The 6,758-nt window shown below is 49.8% G+C and overlaps 1 protein-coding gene across 3 annotated transcripts in view; it reads left to right on the top strand.

Moving 5' to 3' along the window:
• Window positions 1-4,224: 4,224 nt before the first annotated feature.
• ASB2 (ankyrin repeat and SOCS box containing 2) overlaps window positions 4,225-6,758 on the top strand; it is a 43,074-nt gene continuing 40,540 nt past the window's right edge. For all 3 annotated transcript variants that reach the window (XM_015454164.3, XM_045396914.2, XM_005562083.4), the window contains exon 1: window positions 4,225-4,349. The gene's annotated coding sequence lies outside the window, so the exon portion shown is untranslated. The remainder of the gene's footprint in view (window positions 4,350-6,758) is intronic.

Below are 6,758 nucleotides of genomic sequence, written 5' to 3'. Positions count from 1 at the left end.
TTAGTCCTGTTTGGGCCTCGACACAGATGATTTAAATCAGAATCTCTGGGGTGGGGCAGGCATAGGTAAGTGTAATATGATTATAATGAGCAGCTAGGGCCAGATCCCAGCACAGTTCTCTTTCCGCTGGGTCACACTGCCTGCCCTCCACAGGCTCTAGTCAGAAGCTTGAACGCTGTCCCCACCTTTGCCAGGAGAGGGTCTCTGCTTTAGCACATCAGTGTCTGATCCCATGGGGCATGGTTCCCGCTGGCATGGTTTTCAATGTGTGAATTATTCTGCTCCCAAATTGCTGGGTGATGTCAGAGAAGTCACAGAACCTCTTGGGGCCTGAACTAGTAAACGAGGGCTCTGAACATCAGGAGAGCCAAGAGTCCCTCCAGTTAGAGGGATCACAATACCCTCGTAAGACAGAATTTCAGCCAAAAGAAGCTTCTGGTCTGATAAACCCAAGAACTGGGAAATGACTTGGGAATATATTCGTTTGTAAAGAGTGAGGTTAAAAAAAAAAATCAGTTTGAATCTGTTTTTCTTTTTGTAAATGGAAACAAAGACAAGTGGAAAGTCAGAAAAAAGCTCATGGATAGCACACGAGAGCTGAGGAGCATGCAGCTGAGACCATAGTGAATATTTGGCGACTGTCTGGGTTGACTATTACTACGCATCAAACTACCTCAATCCCCAGTGGCACGAAACAACCGTTTTATCATCGCTTGTGGTTTGTGGGTCAGGAAGTTGTGGGTGGTTTGTCTCCGCTCCACGTGGCATTAGCTGTGGCAGCTTCAGGTGGAGGATCCACCTCCAAGAGGGCATCTTCACCCCTCTATCTGGTGCCGGATGCTCCAGGGGCCCTGGGTGTTGCTTGCTTGGGCTTCCTCACAACATGGCAGCTACAAAGCATCTCATGACCTAGCCTTGGAAGTCTCAGGACATCATTTCCACTGCATTCTATTGTTAAATCAATCACTAGACCACCCAATATTCAAGGGGAAGGAAGAAATACACTCACCTCTTGGGTGGAGTTTGGTGTGTACGTGTGTGTGTGTGTGTGCATGTGTGTATGCCCATGCACAGGCACACATGCATGCATGCATGTGAAGGGAAGGAATGGATGGCAGCCACCTTGGAGATAAGCTATTATGTTGGCACACCAACCCAATACCAATGTAAGCTGATGAATATCTTTCTTTCCCCTGGTCTTCAACTCATCCCGGTCTTAGGAAGCTTGCTGCTGCCAGTAAGCGTCCACAAAACTCAAGACAAAGACAGGATTGGCCTGTCTATTGACAGTCACAGAGGGAATTATGAAATAGACTCTAGGAGGACACCCTTGTGAACGATGGTCCATCTTGGTAAGAGCTGGGCCCTACTGCCCAACCAGAAACTCAAATCCAATCAATTACCTAAATAATATTGCCATTTTTTTCCACACTGTAATTGCTGAAAATTTTGAAAACACAGAGGCGACTTATTAACATGAAGCATTTCCTTCTAGATATTTTTCTATGCACACTTGTACAAAAGAGGGAAGCTTTGTCTTTTCCACTTAACATATTGTGACTGTTTCCCTGTATATTTCATTTTAATTTGATAAACACTCTGCTGTTGCCCCAGAGATTTTGTTCCAACTTCATCACTTTGGGAAAGCCACATGTACTTTTGGATACAGTTCAGATTTACCAGGGGCTTGGAGGGGCAGTACATGTGGGAAAAGGCTTGGTTGTGGTTGAGTAAGACAATAAACCCTATTCTCCCATTTAAGAGTGGGCATTGGGGTCCTTGATTGTGGTCACTTTTCTGATACCTCGCAGTGGCCTGTGGTTTGGCCCCTTCTGTGGAAAGGCTCGGATGGGAACGTGGCCCAGTGAAGGAGGCGGGGCCTTGGCTCATCCCCTGTGGCATACTTGGTCTCCTTATCTGGACACTGGGGATAGCACACCCAGCCTGTCCACCTGACAGCTGCCCTACGTCTCAGATGAGGAAAAGAATGGGCTAGGCGAGGTTTCCATCCCTACGTGATGCACCCCGGCAAAGGTCCTTCATGCTTGAATTGACAGCCCTGGCTGAAACCCCACTGCTGAATTATGAGCATGGGAGGAGCCCAGAGGAGAAGAGGACAGAGTGATGCTGGATTCCTTGGTATGGGGACAGGGGAGCAGAAGTCCTCATCCCGAGGACATGTTGTCTGCTGGCCTACAGGACAGTATGTATCCAGGGCACTCTTCTAGCAGCTTCTTCCCAAAGGAACCACTATCAGCAACCTAGACTTTCGGGAATTTTTCCATCCTCCTTGCGGGGTTCCTTGTTCTGCCCCAACATTTGGATCGTAGGAGATACAGCTATGGCTAAAAGCAGTGGTCTTTGTGTCAGACATAACTGGGGCAGATAAACTAAGCCATCACTTACAAATTGTGGCACCATAGACAAACCATCCAACCTCTCTGAGCCTCAGTTTCCTCATCTGTCATATGCGGTGATGCTTGGAAGGTTGTTGTGAGTGCGGCAAGATAATGCCTTCATGTTGCAATCAAACTGTGTCCGACAAGCCCCCATCGTCTGCTGTCCACCCCCACCCCCAAGTGCATTTTCTGTGCTCTGTGACTCTTATCCACAACTTGGGTCTTGATTTTCTAAAGCTGAGTCCAAGTATAAGACTCGGGATCTGGAGTCTGAGTTTCTCTAGCTCTGTTGACCACAAGAGCTTTGTCTGGACTGAGCAGGTAAGGCAGAGGGCGACCTAGGAAGGGCCTTGTGTGATTATGGCCCACCTTCCAGGTCGGACTGGGGAGGGGCAGGCGGTGGGCAGGAAGCAGAGGAACCTGTGTTTTGTCTCCAGCAAGGAGCCCAGGAAAGCAGCCCGGCCTCAGGGAGCTGTCTCACAGAGGCCACTGGAACGTTCTACCGGGGAGGAAACACCCCCAAAAGTAAAAAAAATCTGACAGCCCCTTCTCTGCCCTTCTCCTGCACTCCCTCCATAGCACATGGGTCTGGAAGGGACTGAACCTGAGCTAACTTTGAGGGGCCACCCAGCCACAGTGGCCTGGGAAGACTGTCCCAGCTGGGGTGATGAGCAACTTGGCAGGTACCAGGGAAGCTGGGGGACTGCCTGGGGACCACTAGTGTCCCTCCTGTCTTTAGCACCAGTCATACCTCCAGAACCTTGACCCAACCCCATGGCACCTTGTATACTGAGATGTATTTCCTTGTGGAATATTCGAAGTGCATGTAAAGGCATCCTGAGGTTTCCTGAGTTTTAATTGGTGAGAAATCATGCTGTGGCTGTCATAAATCCCACATCCTCCAAGGGGAATGGGCCACTGAAATGAAAATGATTCTCCACATAGAGGAACAGACCAAGTCATGTTTCTGGACCCCCAACCCTGAGGCGTGAGATGTGAATACACAGGTGGGAGTGTAGGTGCCTGGCTGAGTCCCATCACATCCCAGATGCTCAGTGCGTGTGGCTGTGTGTGTGTTGTCTTTGACATTCGACCTATTCCGGAAATGGGACATTCTTCCCTAGACCAGGAGGAAGGGCTCCCTTCTGCTGTGTATCTCTGCCCAGGACTTGCCCGCATGCCTCTCTGTTTGTTGGCTCATTTGTACCTTGGCCCTTTGTATCCCCAGCCCCACCCCACAGTATCCAGCAGCCAGACACCTGGTATCCCCAAATGCTGCCACAAGTTCAGCACCGAACCTTGATTTCTCCAAAGCCCTTTTACATCAACTCCTTCATCTCCTCTCTCCCCCACTTCCCTCCTCTTTCACTCCATCCTCTTCCTTCCTGCTGTCTTGCCTTCCCTCCTTTGTTGCCTTTTCTTCTCCTCTTCCCCTTTCTTTCTCCTCCCCTGCTCCTCACTCTTTGTCTCCCAACTCTGCGTCTCCTCATCCTCTTTCCCTGCCTCTGTCTCTGACCCACTGCATCTCCTGTTTGGCTCCCTCCTGGGTAGTTCCAGAAACATACCCATATATGGCCTCCATGTCAAGGATCACAAATGATGACATCACGTGAGGGCCAAAGCTCCGGGATCCTCTCTGAAGTGAGAGTCTGTATTCGATGCACCCAGAGGAACGGAAGGCAGGATCGCAGCTTCCTCAGTGCAACCTCCAAACAGGAAATCTGAGATGCATAACATCTTATAGTTTGGCTTGTCAACGTTGGTCATGCGGTGGCCCCAAAATAAACTCCCTGCTTCAAAGGAGAGCGTTTCAGAACTGCCTGGCAGAGCAGCCAGAAGCTTGGGGCCAGGGCAGAAGGAAAACTCGGGGAGCATGTTCTGAATTCAGACACTCTCAAGAAAATCCTTTGTATTACCCCTGAATTGTACCCTTGTTTCAGAGCCTAACAGGTAATGCATGCTTTCAACTTTCTTATATAGATCTTGCAAAAGATTGTTTGGCTGGCTGGGATTTTCAACTGCAGTACTTACTGGAAACCTCTTGTAGTCAAACTGCGATGTTGCTTTTCCCTCTCTCTCGTATTTTCTTGAGTTATACAGCATGCTGGTGACTTTCATTTTGGATGCAATGAACAGAGGCTCAGCAATTTGCACGTACTTACCCATTCTTCTGGAGGACTCTCGCTCAGAATATCACTCTGCTGTGCACTTCTAAAAATGGAAATGCAAGAGGAGTTATCAATGATGCTATTGTTGGGTCCGTAGGTCTTGGGCAATATCTGTCAGACAAATGACTTTCAGAAATGCTTTCAGGTCAGGTGCACAGATAGAGGTTTTCATGAGTGGGAGTTAATTTAATGTAACTGTTGCAGAGTGCCTAGGCATGCACGGTATTGTGGGAGACCATAGCAACCAAGGTGCCATGGGCTCTGCTTTCAACTGCTTGGGGTTAGGAGAGGAAATGGAGGAATGTTATTTATGTGAGATTTAACAAAGCTGTGGAATGCAGGGATGCAAGAATACCATGCATGTGTGTGCACACGCATATGCATGATGCATTTAAGGAGGCCATGGCCTTTGAAAGGATAGGTGGGATGCCTCAGGGTGGAACCAGAGACCTCTAGTTGGAGGAGCAGCTTGGGCAAAGGCTGGGAAGTCAAGGGACCTGGGGTGATGGTAGAAAGTGAAATGTGGCTCTGGCAAAGGGTCCTGCACGTGAAAAATGGGGGTGAGGCTGGAAGGGGAGGCCAGAGGGAGAGGCAGATGCTTCCAGGCCAAGCAAGAAGTTGGAACACTTCCTGAGAGTTTTTGAGCAGAGGACAGCACACACATAGCCACACGCACTGAGCATCCAGGATATGACGGGACACAGCCAGGCACCTACACTGCCACCCGTGTGTTCACATCTCAGGCCCCAGAATTGGAAGCCCAGAAACATTACTTGGTTTCTGGTGCCTCTAGGTGGAGAATCATTTTCATTTCAGTGGCCCATTTCCCTTGGAGGATGTGAGATTTGACTTCGGTGGCTCTTCGGGAAGCCAGGGGTATGAACTGGAATGAGGAGGCAAGGAGGCTGCTGACTCCGAGGGAGGGCAGGTAAATGAGGAGGGCCTGAAGCAGGGCAGAAGCTGAGCCTCTGCACAGGACAGGAGTGCTCTTCTAAAGATAAGCTTGTTTCGTGAGGTGAGGGCTTGAGGGGGCTCCGAGGGGCACAGACAGATCCAGCTGGGGCCAGCTCCCCTGCCACAGCCCTGAACTCTGCCTGGGCAGAAGCACCATGAGGCAGCCAGTGGCAGATGCTGGAGGCACTTCCAAAACAGTTGGACGGGTCCTGACAGCTGATGGCAGGCCCATGTGCTGCACAGTGTCCCCAGAAGAAGCTGGCAGCGGCTCCACTGGGCGCCATGGTAGTTTGCATCATCTGTTCTTGCACAAACAGGCCGGGTCATGAGTGCCTTGTGGTGGTAGGGGTGGGGGACGCTGTATAATCCACCCACCATGACCTTACAGTGACAACACAGGCCATACCAGCAAGCATTCGTTGAACACTAACCCAAGCATGTGTGCAGGTTTCTCTCATTGACCTCTGTCAAGGCTGCCATGAGTTATACGTGATTGTTACTCCCATTTTCAGGTCTGGAAACAGGTTATGAGAGCTTAAATGTCTTGGGTAAAGCTGGGCGGCCGTTAAGTGTTGGAGTCAGGAATCTGACCTCTTGGTCTGCAAGGTCCACATTCAAAGCCACAGTGTCCTGTGGCCTCTCGAGGTGCTGTGGCAGTGGTAAACAGGACCATCGTGCACCCAGGGGAAATGTCTCTGGCACAGTCAAGGCATCATAAGGTGCCCGTATATTGTGGACAGGCTAGATCCAAAGAGTCTTCCCAAAGGAGGCACAAAAATATCTCTGGGTCCGCCCAGTGTCCTTCCATTTCTGCGCTGCAGAGGGTCAGTCTGCCCACAGGAGGCGGCTGTCGCAGGAGTGGCTTGTGTCTGTGGTTCTCTTTCCTTAGCACCATCTTTTGGAATAATTAATGCCCAGGAATATGAATGAAGTTATTAAGAGCTTTGTGGTTGAGAGGAATGTTTTGGGGAGGTGGTTCTGAAATAAAAATAAATTGATTCCTAAACTGCCTGTTTTAAAGAATGGGACATAGAGGAGTAAAAAAGGAGAGAGGAAAGCAGAGACAAGAGAAGAGAAAGATTTAAATAAAGGCGGAGTCAGGGGAACTCAGAGGAGAGAGGATAAAAAAAGGAAAAAGCACCTCGCCGATTTGGGTGAGATCTAGCTTAAAAGATTTCCAGCCAGCCCTGCAGGTGAGGAGGGGACTATGGAGGATTCCCTCTGTCCTGCCCGAGCC

This window comes from Macaca fascicularis, chromosome 7 (genome assembly GCF_037993035.2).
Source record: "Macaca fascicularis isolate 582-1 chromosome 7, T2T-MFA8v1.1".
Lineage (NCBI taxonomy): Eukaryota > Metazoa > Chordata > Mammalia > Primates > Cercopithecidae > Macaca > Macaca fascicularis.
This window is presented reverse-complemented; position numbering and strand designations above follow the sequence as displayed.